Source organism: Canis lupus, chromosome 21, assembly GCF_011100685.1.
Source record: "Canis lupus familiaris isolate Mischka breed German Shepherd chromosome 21, alternate assembly UU_Cfam_GSD_1.0, whole genome shotgun sequence".
Lineage (NCBI taxonomy): Eukaryota > Metazoa > Chordata > Mammalia > Carnivora > Canidae > Canis > Canis lupus.
Genome location: NC_049242.1, coordinates 49,123,447 through 49,141,252, shown reverse-complemented (window position 1 = coordinate 49,141,252; position 17,806 = coordinate 49,123,447). Strand labels below are relative to the sequence as shown.

General features: G+C 46.5%; 1 long non-coding RNA gene across 2 annotated transcripts; it reads right to left on the bottom strand.

The window, feature by feature from the left end:
* Nucleotides 1–1,372: 1,372 nt before the first annotated feature.
* LOC102154783 lies at nucleotides 1,373–4,881 on the bottom strand. 2 transcript variants are annotated; one of them, XR_005375389.1, is made up of 4 exons: nucleotides 4,680–4,881; nucleotides 3,610–3,702; nucleotides 3,234–3,433; nucleotides 1,373–2,183 (listed from the first exon to the last, which is right to left on the bottom strand). It is a non-coding gene; the product is annotated as an uncharacterized LOC102154783 (long non-coding RNA). The 2 variants fall into 2 exon arrangements; XR_005375390.1 differs by having other exon boundaries at nucleotides 1,373–1,887.
* Between the last annotated feature and the right edge of the window lie 12,925 nt (nucleotides 4,882–17,806).

Sequence of the window (17,806 nt, the reverse complement as noted above, 5' to 3'; positions counted from 1 at the left end):
TCCTGCACGTTGTAACTGATTATTTACATTTCTTTGCTGAACGGATGGAAAAAGTACCATCTTGGTGATGAAGAGCAAGCAGAAATGTGATGTTACAGAAGCAGAGTCCTTGAGCTGGGGAATGTTGGTAAAGTTCACCATGTGCTATGAGTGAGGACTTCTACAGGATTAATAGATGCCTATTTTAAATGTTCTCAATGAAGAGATAGATGAGGTCCCCCTTGTCTCCTCATTTTCCAACTCTCACTTATTTCCTGGTCAAAATCCATTTTTTATCCCTCCTTTTGTGACTAGTGAAATTTTGCCAATAGGAACAGTGCTAACTGAGGGCCTTTAGAAAAGCTAGAGCCATTCTTCTGGCCTTCATTCTGTGCCAGAATCTTTCTACTCTTGTTTCCATAAGGCACTCTTGTCGCATCCTATTACTTCCACTACTTTTAGAATGATATCACCTCAGTGAGGTACCATCTTTTCTCTCCTTACAAAAGAAAACAGACCTAGTTTCTTTAACCTTTCAGCAGAAGCAAATTCCCCAAATCCCTCTGTCATTCTGGTTGCCTTCTGCTATGCCTTCTCTAGTTCCAAAATATCCTATTTATAGAAAGAAACCCAGAATGAGCTCAGGACTTATAATATGACCTAACCAATCCTCTTTACATGACTAGAATAATTTTCCTGACTTCATTTCAGTTTTGCAATGTGCCCAGTATATTCCAAGCCAATTCATTTTCCCCTTATTTCAGTGCATATAAAAAGACAAACATTTAAACTATGGCCAATGTTATTTATTTTGAGAGGTTGATGTTAGTTGTGTTCAGGAACTTTCTAGAATTAATGGGTTCAAGAGCAAGTCAGAGTTTGCAGGTTGGCGTAATATTAGGGTTAAAAGACGAGGTCTATTACTTGGATTATTTTTTCATTTTTTGGCATTTGCTTCAGTTAATAAAGCGATTAGCTATTTTTTGACAAAGACTGTAATCCCAGTGATGCCATGGGTTGAAGCAGCACGTGGAAAGTGTGGTCCAGCCCCACCACCCGGAAATTTGTTAAAAATGTGAAATCTCGGTCCTCATGCTAGACTCCAAATCTGCTTTTCAAAAAAAGCTGCCCGGGTAGGGTACCTAGCTGGCTCAGTCAATAGCACATGTGACTCTTAATCTCAAGGTTATGAGTTCAAGCCCCACAATGGGGGTAGAGTTTACTTAAAAACAAAAACACGGGATCCCTAGGTGGCGCAGCGGTTTGGCGCCTGCCTTCGGCCTAGGGCGCTATCCTGGAGACCCGGGATCGAATCCCACATCGGGCTCCCAGTGCATGGAGCCTGCTTCTCCATCTGCCTGTGTCTCTGCCTCTCTCTCTCTCTCTCTGTGTGTGACTATCATAAATAAATAAAAAAAATTAAAAAAAAAAAAAACACAACTACCCAGGAAATTCATGTGCCCATTAAATCATTTGGAAAAAAAAGTATGGTTTAGCATCTGTGAAAGCTTCCTTCCAGATGTTTTAGGCAGCTTAAATATCAAACACAGCCTGGTAGGCCCCACCACGATATAGACGCTATTGCTTTTACGAGTTTCTGTTTGCCTTTTCATGATCCTAAGTTATGGGACTCCTTGGGGACTTGCTTTCTCATTTTATTCAATTTCTAATATTATCTTACATTTAGCTAAGTATATTTTCTTCCAAGCCCTGACCTGACATGCTCTTGACCTGTCTTAATCTTCTATCAGCTTTTCACATTAACAACGTCACTTCTCCCCGACTTGCCACCCATACTTCCTCTTATTCATCTCTTGTCCGTAGGATGGTTTGGAAAGAGTCATTCGGTTCTTCCTCAAAATCCCATGTGGTCTTGCTTCAGCCTCATTATGTGGCTGTCTGGTTTTCCTGAAATTGAGTTAAGTCATGATCAGATCTTTTGTCTCATGCTTACTTGTCAGGCTCAGGAATGCACCAGGATTATTACAACTAAACCATAACTTTTCCAAGGCTTTCTCTTGTTTGCTTCTTTTCGATGCTCTGCTTGTTTCCTCTCTAACTAAACTAGGTTTGTAACTGGAAGATTCCTTGGGTTCTTTTTAAATATGAGCTCAACATCAGGTTCTTGGCAATCATTGCCTATTCTTGTTTTCAGAAAGCTTTCCAAATTGTGCATCGTGATTCTTTGCCTCTCCTTCTATTGCCTGTGGAGAACCATTAAAAATCAGGAAGTGACTAAGGGAGCCAATCTTTCTTCCTACCTGGTCAGAATCACTTCTCATATCATAAACACAACTCTTTTGCTGTGTTTTTTTTTTTTTTTGGTTTTTGTTTTTTTAGCTTCCAAGACAGCAATTATGTCACCATCTGAAGATTCTCTATGAACACTCTCCTTCATGGATTATAACAAGTGAAACTGAGGCAATGACTGCTGACATCTGGGCAATAATTAGCCAAACACTCTTCCACTGTGTCATCTTCCCCTAACTCCCCAACCCTTCATGGATTAGATCTTGGCCTTATGAGACTCCGAGATCTGTTAGGCTTGGGAATTATTAATATAGGGATCACCAACTCCCAAGAAGTGGCAGGCACAGAGTAAGTACTGACGGGCAAGAAGAAGTAGGAGTAAGTGAGAAGAAAGGAACTAATCCATCCAACACGAGGTGGAGCACCTGGCAATTAATTACAATCAAATAGATTTAAAAAGAAAAGTTGGAAAGAAAGAATGGAAGTACTGTCTCATCACTTCTGCCTTGATATGAGGGAAGGGAGTACCCAAACCATTCTTTTTACTGTGACACACCGAATTCCCTTTTAGAAGTCAAGGTTTTGTCCCAAGAGATATCCCAAGCATCTGCTTATTCCCCCAAGAAAAAGTAATACTCTTTCATTTCTGATGGTGTAGACTCCTGTTTTGTTACCTCGCTCCCACTAATTCTGAAAATCTTCACACACCTCCCTAATGATATTCTTGTGCCTCCTAGTCTGGATAAGTCCTTTCTTATTAATTTTTACGCTCATCTTCAGAAAGATACAGTCAGAGACCAGATTTTACAACTATGACTTTGGCAGAACACTGCGTGTGAACGTTAGACAATTCACCTACCAGGGACACAATATTCATGGTTTCGAAGCAAAAATCCTTTCTTCTAGGTTTTGTTAATACGCTTTGCTTTAAATCTGGCTACATTGTTAAGTAGTGATCTTTAAGGAACAAGATTTGTTTACTGTTCAGTTTGAAATGTTCTTACCATTGCTAAAAATGAATGGGGTCAGATGAACCTGGAGAAGTGTGATATTCATATCACAGCTGACTCGGGTTGTGCAGAGAAAATGAGATGACCTCAGGAATAAGTGCTCCCAAGATGAAAACTGTGGCAGGTACAATGCTTGGCATATGTCTTAACAAATGAAATGACTGCAATCTTTGCTTATATTAGACACTGGATTTCTGCAGATGGGAAAAAAGAAAAAGAAAATGTGTAAGTGAGTGGAACGAGGTAAGGTGGAGAGCTGATCATGCACCAAGAGAATTCTCATCGCTGGGAAATGAAGAACAGAAAGAAAAATACTATATGTTAAACACCACCTCTTCACTTCTCTCTCCAACTCTCTATGAGAACTCACCTTAAATAGCAGTTCTTGTCCTTCATCTTGGCCCATGACTTGTAGGTTTTAGTTAATGACTCCAAGGAAGAAAGGCAGCGGTCAAACGTATTCCTTGGAAAACATTTTCGGTACGATTATGTGTTGTCTAAATCATTTCAAACTAAGTAATCACTCATGTTTTGAATCCCCAAGCACCCAAGCTAACAACTCAGGGCACCCTACTATAAAATATGGCGTTAGTTTTCAGAATAAAGATCCCTCAGAGAGAGAAATATCTGATAGTCTCTATACAACCTATAAATTGCTGACAAAGAAGCCAAATAAATATAACACATGGATGACAATGGGAATAATTATGTTCATACAGTGATCGTCTCCCTGTGTTATTTCAAGGTTTCAGATCTGTAATGGAGTCACTGAATAGGCAGGGAAACCTAATTATGGCATTTTGAATCGCATTCTCAGGAAACCAGTCTTGTCCACAAAACCTGTACCCCCAAGACCTCTGAGGATGGTATGTACCAGCTGTCCCAGTCTTAGGGCAGCATCTGCTGGCTAATTCATGGATCGACAAAAAGTGGCAGTTTGTGGACAATCTGAGCAGTCCTCTCAGTTGGAGGGAACTGTTGCCTTGATGATGGGGAGGGTGCCTGGCATCCTTTTATCGTGACCTCCCTCAGGTGTCCAGGAGGAGGACGAGTCTAGAACTATCCCTGAGGAGGTCTAGGAAACATCTGTAACTACCCCTAAGGAGGTGTAGGGAACATCTGTATATTTGTACCTTGGTTGGAGCCTCGGATGAATTGGGTTGGCCCCGGAAGCATCTCTAGGGCGCTATCAACTCAACACTGGACTCACTCATAGTAATAATAACCCGGAGCCAATGGGAATTCCAATGAGCAGACGTCCATGTACGCAATTAGGAATTCAAGCCAGTTTTCCAAGGGGAAGGCATTTCTGGGATGGGGGAGGGGGAGGGGGGGCAGATCCTTGAGGCAGCCCCAGAACATCCTGTCGCCTCCGATCAGGTCTTCACACGCGAGGAAGCCACGAATGAATGGCGTTCAGACAGGGCGCTTGCGACTGACCTAAAGGAAGTGGAGGCTGGATAGGGCCGGAGGGCCTGAAACTTCAGAGCCATATCCACCATCTTCTGCAGCATCTCTCTGCCTCATCCCTGCAGTCAATAGCGCCGCGGCCAGGGCCTGCGACGCCGCCGATGGGCTCCCCGGGGTGGGGACCCTGCGTGGAGAGTGAAATGATGGTGCAGTTGGTGCCAAAACGACGCCAGCCCCCACCCCACCCCCCACCCGCACCCGCACGAAACCCTCCTGGGGACTTCCCGGGGCCTCGCGCTCCTCGGGGCGGCCGGCATCTCCATAACAACTGGCGCACGTCCCTCCCCGCGTCCTCGGCTCGGCTCGGCTCGCGGGCGTCGGCCGGGGGGCTGCAAAGGGCGGCCTGGGCGGAGAGAGGCCTCGGGGTGCGCCCCCCAGGCTGCGGGAGCGTCGCGGGGATGGGCACAGCGCGCGCGGCCCGAGCTCCCCGGGCCCCCTCCCCTCCCCTCTCCTCCCCAGGCTTCGGAGGGCGAGGCCCCTCTCCCGGCTCCGGCGCCCGGGGAGGGGGCGCGGGGGCGCTGCGAGCCTCTCCTTGAAGTTCATCCTCCCCTCTGCAAGTTTCTTCCCGCCGGCACGTGACCTCCCCGCGCCCCAGCCTGCGCAGCCACTGGCGAGGACGCGCGTCTCTAAGCCGCGGGGCTTCCTGGGAGAGACCCCTCCCGCCGCGGCGATCCCGGCCCGGCCCCGCGGGCGCGCCCCCGCCGCCCCCCGCAGGCCCCCGGGAGCCCCCAGGCCCGCGCGCAGGCGCCCCCGAGCCGCGCGGCGACCCCCCCCCCCCGCGCCCCTGCCCGCGGCTCCGCGCCCCGCGGCGCTCCAGGCCGCCCCAGCCGCGCGCCGGGGCTCTGACTCCCACCGGAGGAGCCATAACCCATTAGAGCACACGCAGTTAGAACTTCATCCAACTCAGCCGCCCGAGAGCTGGGCTTGCACAGGTTCCCGTGGGCAACTGGTGGCTCGCCCCGGTGCCTCTCGCCTAGTCATCGGTCCCTGGGAGGGAGAGGAAAAGTTGTCGGGCTGATGCGCGCTTCGACGCACGCAGTGGTGCCCAAGGGCGAGTCACTCCCCCACACCCCCCGCCGCCCAGCCCCCAGCACCCCCCCGCCCCGGATCATCACTCACGACCTCATCAGCTGGAGACCCTTAGTCATGATGGGGGAGGGGGGCACGAACTTTTCTGAGAAGTTTCCTTTCTACCGAGGGAGTCACAGCGAGCTGGGCACGTAAACAGCCTGGAGAGTCGAGGCCGCCCCCCCCTCCCCGCCCCCTCCGCTCCCCTCCGCTCCCCTCCGCTCCCCTCCTCCCCTCCCCCCCTGCGCTCTTCTGCTATTATTATTAAAGCGGTAGCTTGCTGGCGCTGATAAGCAACAAGTTCCCCAGCGGTCTTCCCGCCCTAGCCTGACACGGCGAAGGGTTTCTTACCTGGCGACGGGGAAATCTCCCGAGCCGAGCTCAGCTCTGCCAGAGCCCCAGGTGTGACCTGGGCAGTGGACAAGGGAGCGGTGTGCAGGCTGCACTATTTTTATGAGGGTACCCTTGAAACTCCTCACTTTCCCCGGGAACTTTCTGTGCCAGGACCCAGTGACGGGCGGTTGGGAGGCAGCCCCAGGAACCACCCGCTATTTAGCAGGGCAGTTGGGCAGTCCTCGGTAACCTCGCTCATTCATTAGAATCACGTTAGAACTCCAGAGAAAGCGTGTCTCTCTCGGAGTGAGGGCGTTTGCGTAAATCTATAGGTTTTTCAACACCGATGCCAGTTGCTTTGTCTTCTGTAGTCGCCAAGGTGGTTGAGAGTTTAAGCTTGCGGATATTGCAAAGGGTTATTAGATTCATAAGTCACACCAAGTGGTGGGCGATCCACTGAGCAAAGCCGAACTTCTCACATGATGACTTCAAACAAGACACATTACCTTCCAGCATCTGTTGGGGAGACGGGATTTTAAGACACTTGAGTCTCCAGGACAGCAAAGGCACAATGGTGAGTAGCAATAAACCCTGCATTATAATTGAAAAATCTTGACATGTTGCTTAACAACGGGCATATCACAGCTCTTCCTGGCACTTCACACGCCAAAGAACAGCAGCTACTCAGGCCAGGAGAATCGGGTTTTTACATAGTGCAACTTTAATTGGAATCATTTGAGATTTAACACAGCAATGTGGAACTGCGTGGAACAAACTTGGAGCTGGAGGGGGGGTGTGTGTGTGTGTGTTATATTGGCTGTTCAAGGCTGATGCTTCTCTCCCAGCCTTCTTGCATTCCATCCTTTTCCTCTATGTGTGTGGTGTATGAGCATATTCTATGATTTATATGTGGGCATGTAATTGACATTCGCAAGGGGGTTAATTTCCATCTGAAACCAATAATGCTATTAGAGGTTGGGGTTAGGGGGTGGAGGGGGGGCAAGGATGGGGTAGAGAATGGGAGTTTGGGTGCGGATGGGGGTGGGGTTGGTGGGGGGAGAAATAAGTCAGAAGTGCATATCACCGGGAATGAAATGGGTAATCCTCTCCTAGAAGAAAAGGGTCTCATCAACATGTGATCAACTATTAACAGGATGGCTTTGGCAAAGCCATCCACACGTGACAAAACGTAAGGAAGTGGAAGAAACCGTCTAGAGCAATATCAAGTATCACTGAATTAGAGATTTTTTAGCCTTTTCCTCCCGCTGCGCCGGGTGTGTAATTGGGCGAGCGGAGTCCATTCAGCACCTTGGACAGAGCCAACGGATTTGTCCGAGGTGGTGGTACCCTAGGTGGCCTCTCGGCCCCGCAGTGAAGCCAGCTCCGTGTCGCCCTTAAGAAGCGTCTTTTCTGAGGTTCGGCTCACACCGAGATCGGGCTGGAGAGAGTCAGATTTTGGAGCGGAGCGTTTGGAAAGCGAGCCCCAGTTTGGTCCCCTCATTGAGCTCGCTGAAGTTGGCTTCCTAGCGGTGTAGGCTGGAATAGACTCTTGGCAAGCTCCGGGTTGGTATACTGGGTTAACTTTGGGAAATGCAAGTGTTTATCTCCAGGATCTAGCCACCGGGGTGGTGTAAGCCGCAAAGAAGGTAAGCATCGGGGCGGGGACCCCCTGCAACCCCAATTCTTGAGCTATTTTGATACTCAGTCTTCCCGAGAGGACTTGTGGTGAAGGGGAGGAGGTGGAAGGAGAGCATGAGAGGGGGGTTGTTTCCTGGTATTTGCCCAGTTTGGATTGCCCTAGGTGAGAGCCTTGGGGTAAAGCGAGAAGGGGGGTGGGGGGGGGGAAACAGAAATAAAGGGGGAAAAAATGCTCAGTCTTCCTGCGGATATAATGAGTTTAGTTAACTTGGACCTGCATATGTCTGATTCAAATGTAAGATTTCTCTTTTTCTCCCCTTCACCTCCTTCTTTTCCGTTCTTTGCCGGTGTGTGTGTGTGTGTGTGTGTGTGTGTGTACAGTAGATTCATTACTAATTATGAAGCTTTTACACAACATTCGATCCCCTAAATTTTGACTTTGTGCCATTTAGAATCAGGCGGTGGAGGTGGTGTACGGCGAGGGAAGGGGAGGTGGAGGCTGGGGAGGAGGTAGGAGGTAGCGTTAAATCTCCAACACAAAATGAATCAAGGTAATTTCAGCTCTTCTAGTGAGAAGGATTCATTCTCTATGTATCTCTCCCCCCTCCCTTCCTCTCTCTCCCCCTCCCTGCCTCCCTCCCTCCTTCCCGCCCCCCCTCCTTGTACCCCGCCCCCTCCTCCTGCCTCCATCCCTCCATCCCTCCATCCCTCCCTCATTCTATCGCTTCCCCTCCGTCGCCCTCGCTGGATGTTTCTTTCTGGTGGTTCTTTTTTTTTTTTTTTTTTTTCTTTTTTTTTTTTCCTCCCTCCCCACGAGTTTCGGGCGCTGGCTTGGAGGGCTCCCGCTTTCTCAAGGGAAGGGGAGCCGCCGAGACCGCGCTCCGCTCCCCCGCCGGGCCGGATGCCTCACTGAGCCCAGGTCCGAGTCAGTCGGGGTAACTAAGGAGAGGGGGGGCCTCCGCTCGGTGGAAGAAGGTCCCTTCCGGGCCGGGGGAGGGGGCCTGGGCGGCGGCGAGGAGCGCTCGCAGGCCCGCCCGGAGGATGCTCAGGCCGCCCGGCCCCGGCGAGGGGCGCCCCGGGGGCGCGGGGAGCACCTGCGCCGCTGAGCGCCCCCCCCGCCCCACCCCGCCCCCGCCCCGGGGGGCGCCCCGCGATGCCCCAGCCTGCGGCGCGCGGTGCTCGGCCTCTCCCGCGGGAGCCCGGGGCCGCCGCCCTCCCCGCCCCCGCGACCTGCGCCCGCCCCCGGGCCGGACCCTTTGTTCCGGCGGCCGAGCCCGGCTCGGGGCTGGGGCGTCCCGGGCTCCTCCCCCCCGGCTCAGCCCTGCAGTCAGGAGCCGAGGGGGGGGCGGGGAGCGCCGCGACCCCGGCAGTGCCCGGAGGCGGGGGCGGGCCCGGGGGCGCGGGGCCGGGGGCGCGGGGCCGGGCGCGCAGCAGCCGAGGCGGCTCGGAGGCTCCGGGTGCAGCCGCGCTCCCCGCGCGAGCCCCGCGGAGGGAGCAGGAGGGAGGAGGGAGGAGGGAGGACGCCGGGAGGATGGAGGGAGGGCGGGGCGGGGCGGGGCGGGGCGGGGCGGGGCGTGGGGGCGGGGGGATTTCTGATCCGTCTGATGCAATTCCAAGCGTGCTGCAAAGGAACTCCAAGGAGTCCGCATCACCACCGCCACCCACCCTTCCCAGATGGTGCTGTTTTAAATACGGATCTGCAGGGCTGAACGCAGAACTGGGAGATTTATTGCAAAATCCCGAGAAGGGCGGGAGGGGTGCGGAGGGGAGGGAGGGGAGGGGAGGGGAGGGGAGGGGAGGGGAGGGGGAGCGGGTGGACCGGGAACGGATCGGCAGGATTTAAAGGTGCAACGCTTGCTTTTTCCTTTTTCCCCAATCAAGCGGCAACCGGTCGCAATTTTTTTTTTTTTTTTTTTTTTTTTTTTTTTTACCCTGCCTGGATTCTAATTCACCAAGGAAGAGGTGTAAATATTGTGACATTTTGAGGCGGCTTGATGGATGAGAAAAGAATCATCTGTCACTCTAAATTGCAGAGTTCCCTCTCGGCGAGGTGTCTTGCTCGCGAGTACTCCCCGCTGCCTAATACAGTTGCTAGGGCTTCCGAGGGAGGCATCGCTAAGGGAATATTAGCCTTTTAGTCGACTTGCCAATTTATCTGACAGGCGACCCGAGAAAATTGTAGATTCCGCGTCTCTGGGAGACCAGGAGGGGGAAATGCTTAACAGCCTCATGCTTGTAACCTCGAGATCATTAAGCACTTAAACCTGCAAAGTGTCACGTCATCCTCTGTCACAGACACACACGTCCTCGACTTAGGAGGTAAAATGGTTTCGCCTAGGGCGCCGCGGAGACGAAGGTCCCTTTAAGGATGGTGCATCCTGCTAGTCACTGTTGATGTGTATTTACATAGAGCGTCTCAGCAGGAAGGCAAGAAATTTCAATTGTCCGGTTTGCAATCAGAAGGAAGATTAGAAGGTGATACAGAGAGAGAGAGAGAGCAAGGAAGAGGGGGGGAGCTCTTTTTAACCCTAAAAACCAGCAACCTTCTAGCCTACTTTTGGACCCCTGGTCTTGCATATTAATATTTCCGTGTGTGAGATGTTCGCTTGGTCTAGCTCCCCCAATGGAATATATCAGTATTGATTCAGATGAAAATATATTCATCCTGCCTGTAGCTTTTTCAGTGTCATTGATAGTAAGACCTACAACACAGCAATTTTTGCAGGATAGGAAGAAAAAAAATGTCTGAAAGGGTTTTGCAAACTGGGAAGCAGACGCTCTCCGCAAATGGGAGCTGTCACTATTTTACATTCTCTTTACGTACAGCACTTTCATTGAATGGAATCAGGGTGCTAATTATTTTTAGATGATCGTTAAATTTGTATGGTTAAGGCAGGAATAGGGATTGTACAAGCAAGATTTTTGCTGGCTTACAAAACAGTATTTGTTAATTGCCTACCAGTGTGAGTCGGAAAGAAGGCCTTGAAAAGATACCAAAATCAACGTACGTAAACTTCGTTTATTTGCCAGCCTCTTTTCCTATCAAGTCGCTAATCTAAATTTTTAATAAGAGGAGAAGCTGGTGAATCTAGTTTCTTTTCTTTTCCTGGCCTGTCCTCTAGGGGAAGCGTTAGTAAGAAACAAAATCCCCAAATCAGTCAATGTGCGAGGCAAGGCCTGGATGATGACCACTAAATAGATAATCGGCCACAAAAACCAGCACATGGAAATGAAGAAAAGCCAGCATGGAGGCATTGCCGGAAAAGAATTTTTATTTTTAATTCTATGATTTGGGGACCAGGCTCCAACTTGCTCAAATAGCATTCACCAGATCAAATTGCTTACAATCTGTCAGTTAAAATGATGTCTCACTGAACATATTTTTTATTCAATATACTTCTACCAAAGGCCAGCAAAGCTATTCTTTGCTTTTGATTAGGGCAAACTATTTAAATGATTCTAATGAATACCAACTGATATCATCTGGTTTTAAAATTCTGCTTAAAACTAAATTTTTTTTTTCTGAAAAGCACTGACTTGCCAGAAAAATATCTATTTTGGTAGCTTTCTTTTCACTCTATGGATAATTTAATGAGTTGCCTATTTTAATTTTACAACTGCTACCTCAGAAGTAACTCAAATTATCTTTCTTTGGCTCGTGTCTTTCCCTGCTGATCTGCTACTGCTGTGTGTGCGTGCGTGTGTGCGTGTGCGTGTGTAGGGGCATGTTTGTCTCTGTGTCTTTGCTGGTGTCATTAACAAGCGGGGCTCTCTTGAGTTGACACGACACAATCCACGTAAAGAACAGAGTGTGGTACTTAATAAAGATAAATAGTAACACCTAGTGAGAGCATACCACTATTGAATCCTATGGAAATGGGGAGGGGGGGTTGCCTGTAAAGGCAGAAAGACTGAATTCTTCAACAATAAAAAGAAAATTTCCTTCCCCCTTTGACTTAAGAGTGATCATACTTTCAACAATTTGAAATCTCTCTCTTTCTTTTCTTTTACTTTGGAAGTTAAAGCTACTGCTTTAACAAGTGTGTCTTGAGGAAGATACACATGTTCCCTGAAGACTAATACCCCAAAACAGCATGATGCAAAGGTCAGAATGTTAAATTCTTTGTCCCTGCCTCCATTTTCATTTGGCAATTTGGGGAGTGTTCATTCTGAGTTTTTAAAAATGTAGGCAGACTTTCTTACTTTTTTTTCTTTTTTCCTAACATTCTAAAGGAGTCCTAGAAAGAATTCTGCTATAATGCAGACTTTATTTGTATTTCCTGATAATAGTATTTTGTAGGCATGTAGTGCTTTGATAGCTTTTTACCTTATTCCTTATTTGATCTCTTTGGCATTTGTGTCGGGTAGGAATTAGCAGTCACCTTTTTACAGATGAGGAAATTCAGATTCAGAGTTGTCCAGGACCACGCTGCTGGTAAGAGGTGAAGACTGACTCAGTCTATTTCTTCAAATTTCACGGATCATGCTTGTTCCTCTCCAGACGGTGCCACCTCAAATCCCACTTAGGCATCTGAGGGAACTGTATGTGTTATCTTTCTCCTATTTTGATTTCTTTGATAAAAAAAAAAAAAGTATTTACAAACAGTTCACCGAATTCTATGACCTTGCCTTTCTAAGCCACTTCAATCTCCTGCAATTGGAGACTCAAAGGAAGGAATCTTCCTGTACCTGACATACCATCTAAGGCACAGTCTCTAAGTCCCCAAAAAAACAACACAGAAAATAGGAAGAGCCAAAGCCAAGAATCATTTTGCTTTTCTAGTGAGTCATAGAATCCAAGGGCTGGGAAGGTTCTCAGAGGTCACTTATCCCAACCCATATCTGATGCTTGAATTCATACTGACTTGTTTTCTTCCAAGCCTCTGGAATTTCATCCCAGCTTTCAATTCCTGGGATCTTGCTTGTCTTGGTAGATACCCTGATACTTACGGGATCATGAACTTGACCGGCCGCTTCCTACTTTGCCCAAAAGGTATACTTTCTAGATGCTAAGATTCATATTTCTATGCAATAAGCATTAACTTACAAGCTGAAGATTCAGCAATAAGGAAGACTAAATGGCACCTATCTTGGTGGAGCTTATAGGTTAGAGACATGACTCGTCCTTTAATTTCCTCCAATCTCCAGAAGGGGACAAACTGCTGGAATCTTACCTTTTTCAAGAGAACACAGTGAACCAAATTAAAAGTCTGAGTTCAAGCTTCCCTCCCAACTAGTTGTCAGGAGCTGAAAAAAAATCCATTAGTCCCTCAGCATCTCTATTTCCTCACACATAAGACAAGGAAGATGTTCTCAAGATAAACTCTCAATTCCATGTTAGCTCCAAGTTTGAGTGATACAACAGATAACTCCTCCTTGGCGGAAGGTAGGGCCTAAGTCACCCTAACCTTTGATGATTTATAATTTGGGGTGCCACCAGGTTTTTAACTTGTTTGTTAGGAAGCACATTATGAGAAGTCAAGGCAACTTATTTAAACCCCATATAGAAGGAATCTAGATGTTGAACCTGTGGTTTTCTAAGAAATGACGAACTGAGAGAGTTTTAATTTGAACAATGATCCCAAACTCCTGCAGATTATTTTTCAAATGTATGGGATGATGAGAGAGACTCACTATCAAATTAATTGCTCATCTTCTTTGTGCAAGCATAAGTTCTAATTTTTCAGGTCATTTCCTTTTGAAATCAGAGATATTACATCCTGAAATTGTCTGGGCCTCATGAATAATGCATTATATATACATGATAATAGATAATTAGATGGACCAACCAGGAAAAACATGAAAGGGAGCTGGAAGCTCAAGGATTGCAGAAGGTGTGTGGGCATTTTGACATCCAGGAAATGCTATAGATCTGTCCTTAGCTAACTCAGCCTGGTGGAGATAATTAAGAAAAAATGTGGGTGTAGAAAGGCTGCAAGCCATTCCCTGGGATTGGCTAGCTTGCTGCAGTAGTTCAAAAACAATTGGCACAGCCACCCACACTGGACATGATTGCCCTTTGATGAGGCAGCTATTGACTTTTATAAAGATGCCATATTTAAAATAACTTCTGATGCACTACGGATGACAGATATCATTCTTGAATTCTATTTTGGACAAATGGCAAAATATATTCCAAAGTATTAATTTAAAAATTAAAAAAAAAAAAACCTTTAAAATCTCGTTTCTAAAAACCAGCAGTTTAGCAACATGTGACCTCTGAATTTAGCAGTAAAGTCTGAAGCTAGGAGAAACATGCGGTCTATGTGAGACATTTTGACCAGTTGCAAGCATTTTCTGGACCACCACAGGAATTTAAAAGTACTTTGCCGATGTTTTTAACCCTTGAGTAAAGGTTAAATGCACCAAAATACTCCTCACGCCGAGAAAGAGAAATCCAATCAATTGCCCTCAACAGCAGAAGAAAATAATCTGCGATCTTTGTGCTCGGAGGACATCGAAGGGCATGTTATAATGTTAGGGAATCTAGAAATTCCTTCAGAATCTGCAGGGTCCCACACTTATCAGCACTAGAAGAAGTTGCAATTGAGTTTATCTTATCTCCAGCTTCAAGGAAAATACCAACTACCCACTCCCTAGGTAATAAGGCGACCTGTGGGAAGAAATACTCAAATTGGGTGATTATGGAAAGGTTCCATACATACCTAAAGCCTTTCCAATGGGACACTGCAGGGTGAGTGACTAGAAAGGAGAAACGTGAACATGAAGAAAATTGAGCAGAAAAAAATAAAAAGCCAAAGTAGGATCACTATTAAAAGAGAGATTCTAGAAGTAACCCCTCTGCGTATCCCCTAAAGCCATTTGTTGAGATTGGTCTGCACCATCCATGCTCCTTATTCTGGTTACTTTGGTGGGAAACCCATTTCTTCTGCTTTTACCAGATTCCTTCACTAAGGGCTACTTTCTTCCCAGCAAATTCCATAATCAATAGTTGAAAATGGGCTTGTTGTTTCTCCTTGGAGTATGTTGGATTAGCATGAGCTCTGTAACCACTCTTGGCCCATGGACTCCACTCTTGGCAGTCTGGTCAAGCCTATCAACCCTTCTCAAAATAATGGTTCTAAGTAAATAAAGAACTATAAGATTGCAAAGGAAGCCAATTATATTTAATAGTCATGAAAATATTAAAAAAAACAGTATATTGTGTGATATGGTAACGTGTGCTTTTTTAATGCACGAAATAAGATCTAACAGTATGTCAACACTGACGTTTTGCAGTGGTGATTAAGCATCAACGTCTTTTGAGATGTCTGTAACAAGTGACAAGCGATAGGAAGGTGTCTGTGATTTCTATTGGTGGCCAAGTCTGCAAATACTACTCTGTAGCATTTCACAAAGCTATTTGACAACACGACACTTGTTGGCGGGTGCTTATGAACATAGTGTAGACTCAGAAATGCTAATCTAGCCTCTTGCTGTCTGCCAGTATTAGCCATTGAGTTTTCCTCCCTGGCAGAAGGAAACTGGCATTTGGGGAAAACTTTTAAAATATACTTTTACCATTCAACAAGTTGCCAAGTGGAGAAGGAACCAAGTGATGGCGTGGCTAGGGGTATGGTGACGTGTTTCTATTGATTGAGCTTGCTGTCATTCTAATGTTTATCCTTAGTACCACCAGCACTACCCCCACTGCCCTAGAAATCCACTACTGTATTGAAAAAGAGACAAAGTTCACACTCTGGTCACTAACTCAATGCACATTGCCTTGGACACCTTGTGTGACTTCACTAACCTCAACAAACTGTAGACTTCATTTTGTCACTACCGTCCTCTGGGAACTATATGCACATTATGATGGGATGAGATAACATTTATTTTGCATTTATTCAGTGCTAAATTCTTTGCTTTGCATTTGAATATACTGTTTAACCCTCAAAGCGACTCTCTGAGATGGATTATATTCTAATGGTACAAATAAGGAAAGTGGAGCTCAGAGAGTTTCAGTGATTTACCCAAAATTACACAGCCAATCTTAAGTGGAAAAGCTAAAATTAAAACCTAAAGGTTTTCTGGTTCCAAAGTCCATTGTAAAATCATGTCTCCCTATCTCATAGCTACCACCCAGATTTGATATGCGTCTCGCATTTTCGGGTTTGCACATACATTTCATCAAGAGATCTTGCCAAACCCTTTGAGATGGCTGAGAATCTCAAAACTGGTTGCCGCAAATGCTGGTCCAGAATTATATTGAATCTCTGCCAACGAATGAAAGACTTTCAAACTACTCATTGTCACCTATCCTCTTTGGAGTCCCATTCTCGCAGTCACAAAATGGAGACAGGGACAATACTTAGGGTTTTGAGCGGATCCAACCAATTAGCAATAACATCGAAATTTCTTGAGTTCCCTGTGGTGAGCATTCTACATTTCCACAGTTAACTGAATCCTCACAACCATTTTAGGATTATTCCGATTTTAAAGATAAGGAAACTGAGGCATCCATTAATTAAAGAACTATCCAAAATTTGCATAGCCACTAAGTGGCAAAGCTCGGCTCAAACCCAGGTCAGCCTCATCCCAAAGCCTTTTCTTTTACTTGGTAAACTAATCTGTAAATCCTTTAGCTGTTATTATCACAATTGTTGTCATGTTTAAAACACTAGCAAGAAAGAGAATTTCCAGAAATAAGTATATCATCACTGAAGAGAGAGATGAGTATCTGGAACTCTTCACCTGCCTGTTCTTCCTTCCACTTACTTTAGTTTATTAACCCAATGGATGATGTCTAATTCCTTTCTTAACTTGTTCAGGGCAGCTCCAACTTAGCTGGCTTCTGAGAGTTATTGAGTAAGAAACGTTGTAAATTGTTTAGATTAGGACTTAGTGTGTTTAGAAGCCATTTCATAAATTTGCCTTTTCAAACTGTTAGTGGCTCTCGCGCTGCAGATGCTGTGAGAGGCACACCCTCTCCAACAACACAGTGGATGACAAACCTCCAAAGCTAACATGTTGTTTACAGATACGGAGAAGAGAAGGATGGACAAGCACAATCCTGAATGTAATTACAAGGCTTACAGCCCCTGTTAGGGACTAAAATGTTTATTGGCTTTCCTTGTGCAATTCAATGTTCTTCCTCCAAAGGCTCCAGTCCAAACTTGGAATTTCTCTGGGAATCGCATCTCATTTGGGAGAATGCCAAAACTTGGTGTTTGGGTCCGTTGTGTCTTTGCGCCAACTCAGAACTCGAGCATCAGCTCTAGAAATAAGCTGGGAGATGGTCCAGGTAAGGGAGTCATACCTGGACTTGGGCATCTTCCTGACAAAACTCATCCATCTCCCTCCTGAAAAGCAACTCCTAGAAAGATGTGGCTTTCAGTGAGGGCCCGGAGGCAGACTGGTAAGTCTTGGTAGCACGAGTCAGTGGTGTTTGCAGAGCTGCCGAAGTTATGTAGGGAATCAAAGATGGGGAGACCCCCTCCTGCCTCCGCTCAGATGTGTGCAAGACAGGATGGCCTGAACGCCTAACGTGTTTGTTATGTCCTGGAGCTCAGAAACCATTCCGGCAGGAAAGGATGATCTTAAAGAACACGTTAACCTATGAAAACATCCACCGAAAGCCTTGTCAGAGGTAACTGCGTGCTATAAAGGATAGAAGACTGTGAACTCTAACCTTGGCTCAGGGCTCTAACTTTAGGGGAAATAATGATCCGAGTTTCAAGCTTAGTTTACCAAATGATATACAGTTCCTGGAAGGAGTCTAAATGTAGGGGGAAGGAAGTATCTTAACGATGATTTAGGTCACAGGTACCTCCAGTGCACTGAAGTCACCTGAATCATTTGTTCTTTCTGGGCTACCGTCTGAATGCGCTGCCCGCAGGCCTTAAAATTGCCTGTGACAATGATAGTTCTATTTTCCAAGAATAAAAACATAAGAAAACAATGGATAGCCTAAGTTTATATATAGCTTAATTACTAAAATAGAAACACGATTAACAAGATGTTGACAGCCTGCCAATAAGACATTAGTAATTTTAAATCGATAGGACAAAACTAATTACATTTACATTTTTTTTCAACACTCCACAGTTACTTTACAA